Raw genomic sequence first — 5,941 nt, forward strand, 5'->3', positions numbered from 1 at the left:
ACCGAGCGCGTTTGATAATTGGATTACTTTGCTGGCAGCTAAAACTACGGACAGTGAATCCTACGATTTGATTGGCTTTCGTGTTGTCATTTACCGTCATCGGGAGAAATAACATTACGCACAAACTGTATCGTTCTGGTTGACATGTTGATGATTAATATTACGGAACCATTGCGAGTTTGCGGCAGATGTTGTTCACAAATTCGCTTATAGTCACCGTGATGTGGATTACACTATTACATAAACAGTTAACGTCATACATTTGATAGTGTTGTGTGATACACAATTTTAGTGACTGGTAATATTCTTTACAAAGTAACATAACCAACGACTTCATTTAACATCGCCTAAAGGTAACCTTTACATGTATGTCTAACTGAATGTAACTAGAAGTAAATAATCACCCAGGGTAGTCAGCACAGTACTCTTTACTAAAACACTTCTGCCGCTTTTTTGGACACAAATGCCAAACTGTCGGTTGCTGTGCTAACTGTGTCTAGATCCTACTGCGGTTAACAAACCACAGACATGGCCACAAATGCCTTTATGAAAGCCGAATGGTTAACAGCGGGTGTACCTTTGCTGTTTTATTAAAGCCTTTTTATTCTAAAAAGGCAAAATCATTGGCTGCTTTACAGCACCATCATGTGGTCACCCGTAGCATGTTTTTTTTACTGTAGCTACTCTCAGCAGGGAAATATCCAGTCTGGTCATGTCTAAGAATTAAGAAAACATTTCAGGTCTGGAAAATTCAAATAAGTTAACAAAACCTTGAACCGGAAACTGATTTCTATGGCAAATATAATGCTCGGCTCCGCTGTATTTTATCAGCTTGAAATTGGTATTAAAAATAAGCCATCACACATTTAAAGTTTGAAAGTATGTTATCAACAAGTAGCCCTCTATAGAGGATTTTAGATATTTTGGTAGCCCTCGCTTACAAAGAGGTTGGAGACCCCTGCTTTAGAAGATTTACCTACAAAGCCATTTGGAATCAGCTGTGCTGGAGAGATGTTTCAAAAAATTGTGTCACAAACATTTGAAGACTTGGCAGGTGTTGAAGTGATTGAAGTGATATTGGATCATTTGCTGACTGCGGAAGGACTTAAACCAGATTCAGATGTCAAAGCTCCTCTAAGACTCCTTTTAGAAAAAAAACAGCTGAATGGTGTTGGGAGGAAGTCCATGACAGTTTAAAGAGTTTTGAGAAATTACAAAAGATACAGAGACAGTCACTCTCAAATATTATGATCCACTAAAGCAAGTGACGTCAGTGTGGATGCATCGAGCTGTGGGGTAGGTGCTGTGCTACTCCAAAACAACTGCCCGACAGCAACTATTGAATTTGGATTGGAGAAATTTTATCAGTACACATTTGGCAGACACTTCCCTGTAGAAAGTGACCATAAGACATTAGAAATTATCTCGAAGAAACCTCTGGCTGACACTAATCTCAGACTCCTTAAAATGCTTTTGAAGCTTCAGAAGTTTGACATGACAGCGTCATATAAAAAAGCTCCACATTGCTGATGCTTTAAGCAGAAATGAAAAGTTTCACAGAGCAGCTGACACAGATGACGATAAACAAGTGTGCACTGTTGTTTCCAGCTCATCGCACCATCACGCTTGTTGGAAATAAAAATGGAACAAGAAATGACTCAGTTTTGCCGGTCGTTAAAAGTATCGTCTTAAATGGCTAGCCTGAAACATGGTTTACCTGACCAAGGAAAACTTTACTGGGATTATTGTGATAAACTGACCGTCGAATATGATGTACTCCTACAAGGTAACCACATTGTCATTCCCCGAAGTAAACAAAGATTCATGTTGCACCAAGGCATTGAAAAGACTAAAATATTAGCAAAAGACACAAGGTTCTGGCTTGGCATATCAAAGCAAATCACTGACTTAATTTTAAGTACCCTGTATGCTTTACATTCAGGAGACAGAACTGCAATGAGCCCATCATAGGGCATGACATTCCATATAGGCAGTGGCAAAAAATGGGTTCGGGTCTTTTTGACTTTGATTCAGAACACTACATTGTACTTGTGGATAACTATCCCAACTTCACAGAAGTGGACAAGTTAAAAAATATTAAAAGCCCAACCATCATTAAACTATCAAGCAGCATTTCGCAAGATACTGTAGACCTGAAGTAAGGGGCAATGGCCCAGCTCATGCATCAGATGATTTGACTGTTTTCAGTCAGTCATATGAAATCAGCCACGTGACATCTTTACCAAGGTAACTACAAAGTAATTGCAAAGCAGAAAAGGCTGTCCAGGTGATCAAGTCACTATTTAAAAAGGCAAAAGCAGACAGACAGGACCCTTACGCTCCTGGACTACCGAAACACACCCCTGGAAAACATTCCATCACCTGTACAAATGAATATGGGGCATATAACTCAGACACAATTACCCACTGCACAAGCATTGCTCACCCTGCAATCCGTGACTGGCATACGGAGACAAATTAAAATTGATGCCCAGTCCAAAGGAGTTATAGAGCCCAGTCTCATTGAACAGTCCAGTGTGACAGAACCCAATATCACGGAAGCAAGAAATCCTAAAAGGATTCGTAAACCACCAGTGAGATTAGACTTGTGAAATGAGAAGTGATTTTCAGTGATGCATATAGAATATTGTTTGCAACATTTATTGTTTAGATCAATCTTAGTAGCAGCTGGTCCTATTCATGTTATTAATTTATTGTTTACTTTTATGTTTTGTAACTATTAACTTAGTGACAAAAAGGGAGATGAGGGCGCTTACTGTCAAGACTCTGTTAAGGATTGCTGCCAAATAAAAGTTCAGTTGTTATTGACTGCCATGGAGTACTGTCTGGTTTAACACAGTGATATCGGTGTGTTTAGTAAGAAAACTTTCAAATTTCGGTGAACCGACAGTACTACAGGTGAGCATTGTTAAGTGCTTCTGTGATCATGCCTCCAGTAAGTGCAAACGTTCACGTTGCTTTTTCATATTTGTTGATGTACCTTGAAACGGATAGCCTGCAGTGCTTCTCCTTTTTGGTTGTTGTCGACATATGGCGAAGTGTTTGAATAATTAGACTCACGTTGTTGATTGTAATCCTATGTGCATCCTGAAGAGAAATGCCATTGTTCCCTATGGGAGATGTTACAGAACTGGCAGAGATTTTAGTGGAAGGACGTCATTGCTCTGTGTGCATATAGCCCATTTTGAGCAAAATGTGACTGTGTACCACAAAACCAGTCATAATGTTAAATTTGGATTTATGCATAATCTGAATGCAGAATAAATAAGCTTTCCATTGATGTGTTTCATGGTGCGTGCCTATTGTGCGTTAGTTTTGTGGTGATGTTTTGTTTTGTGGTGAGCACATGGCATTGCTTAGACAGCCATGTGCTATCTTGTCTTTGTCTTTGTGGCGAGTCGGGCTGTTCCCAATCAGCGTCGCCATGGAGACAGAGGCAATCAATGCCTCCACCTGCCGATCGTCAACACCTGCGACTAATCCCCAGCAGACATAAAAGCTGGACAGAGCAGAGAGAGGGTGAGTTTCCACTCCACAGAACGGATGATATTGACCTGTCTCTCTCTGCTTTCTTTTTAAAGAGTCTAGCACCTGACGATCGACAGCCCTACCAAAGACTGGAAGAACTGACACCCACATCACCAACACAGAGCCCGACTGCGCACCTTCACTGAACCAGACTTTCCCGCTGGCACCATTGTGGAGGAGCTTGTCACCTGTTCACCTTTGTGCACGTGTGTTTTGAATAAACCACCCTCTGGGGCTGTTTTCAACCACAAAGTTGACTGTCTCGTGTCTTGCCCACTACAACTGGTGGAGAATGCGGGCATATTGACACGAGACAAACCCTCTGTGAAACTGGTGATAATTTTTTTTTTTTGGCTTTACAGGGCTCCGTCATCTCTCTCTCTCCCGAACACTCTCTACATCCCTTTCGGGTCGGACACCATGGAAGAGATCATTCACCGCCTGACAGATCTGAACATCCGCCAGCAATCCTTCAACGAGCAGCTTGCGGTCCGCCAGGAGAGACTTGAGCAAGCCTTCGCTCACATGGCAGAATCCGCTGCCGCCAGGGTATCTCTCCCAGACCATGGCGCCACGGCCCACCGCCACCTTACCAAGCTAGGAGACTTAGATGACATTGAGGCTTTCCTACATACGTTCGAGGTAACAGCTCTCCGGGAAGCCTGGGATAAGTCAGAGTGGGTGAAAATCCTGACGCCGTTCCTGACCGGGGAAGCCCAACGGGCTTACTTCTCCATGCCGGCTCAGATGACCGAGGACTATGACGCCTTAAAGGGGGAGATCTTGGCCCGAGTAGGCATTTCCCCGACCACAGCAGCTCAACAGTTCTGGGAATGGAAGTTCCAAGAGACTGTTCCCATCCGTGCCCAGACGGCTCAGCTCACGCGCCTTGCCCATCTCTGGTTGATCCAGGGAGGTCCCTCCGCCGCTCAGGTTGCCGAAAAGGTGATCATCGACCGTCTACTGCGGGCCCTTCCCAGACGGTTTAGAGGTTTGGTGAGCATGAGGGATCCAACTACCTATCGGGAGGTGGTAGAAGCAGTGGAGCTAGCTGAGGCGGCGGCTGCCCGGGATGCGGGAGAGAGAGGGGCGGACCCACCCCGGAGGGTGACGACCCCGTGGCGGCGCCCGGAGGGTACCTCGCGACCAGTAGACAGACCAGCGGCCCCCTCCCCTCGCGATGAGCCCATGCCAACAGAGCCCGCCACCCCAGGACCCAGGGCATGGTTAGCTGGCTGCGTCGGACATCTGGACCTCCCCCGGAGTGCTCCGAAGAGGACTGTGCATCTGGATGGGAGAAGAGTAACTGCAACTCTAGATTCTGGGAGCTCTGTGACCCTGGTTCAGCCCTCGGTGGTTCGTCCTCGGGGGAAAATGGCCATCCCGATTACCTGCGTTCATGGAGACACCCGTGGCGTCCCAGCGCGAAGAGTAACTATTGCTGCCAGACCCGGATCGTGGCCTCTGGAGGTCGGAATAGTGGCCGACCTACCTGTCCCCGTTCTCCTTGGGAGGGACTGGCCGGGCTTCGAGCAACTAATGGCTCAAGCGATGCAGCCGGCGAGGGAGGAGGGTCGCCGCCGCCGTCGACTTCGGATGGGCAAGTCCCAGTCTGCAGCGACCGTGATGTTGGCCACAGACAGCGAGCGAGAAGGTGAGTCTGGGCCTCGTATTAACAACCTTTTCTCGGACCTATATCAACAGGTTACTACCGGGGGATCGTTTGGACGGGAGCAAAGGGAAGATGATCGGCTGAGAAACTGCTGGTCCCAAGTTCGAGTGGTGGACGAGGAGATCCACCACCCTGCACCCCACCCGCTCCCTTACTTCGTGGTACGAAATGGTCTGCTCTACTGCGTTGCTCAGAGAAGGGGGGAGGAAAAACATCTGTTGGTGGTTCCGAAGTCTAAGGTGAACACCATTCTAGAGTTGGCCCACACCCACCCTTTAGCTGGACACCTGGGAGCAGCCAACACCGCCCAGCGTATACGGGACCGGTTCCACTGGCCTGGTTTGGATGGAGAAGTGAAAAGGTTCTGCCAGAGTTGTCCCACCTGTCAGGTGACATCACCGAACCGACCTCCCCCCAGCCCTCTTATCCCTCTGCCCATCATCGAGGTACCCTTCGAAAGGATTGGGATGGACCTGGTGGGTCCACTGCCAAAATCAGCTCGGGGGCACGAACACATCCTCGTCATTGTGGACTATGCCACCCGGTATCCCGAAGCCATACCCCTGCGGAAAGCCACTGCCAAGGCCATTTCCAAGGAGCTCTTTCTTTTCTTCAGCAGGGTGGGGATTCCACGGGAAGTCCTGACGGACCAGGGAACTCCGTTTATGTCCCGGCTGATGGCGGATCTCTGCCGTCTCCTCAAGGTGAAGCAGCTCCGGA

The sequence above is a fragment of the Barbatula barbatula genome (assembly GCF_947034865.1).
Source record: "Barbatula barbatula genome assembly, chromosome: 16".
In the NCBI taxonomy this organism is placed as follows: Eukaryota; Metazoa; Chordata; class Actinopteri; order Cypriniformes; family Nemacheilidae; genus Barbatula; species Barbatula barbatula.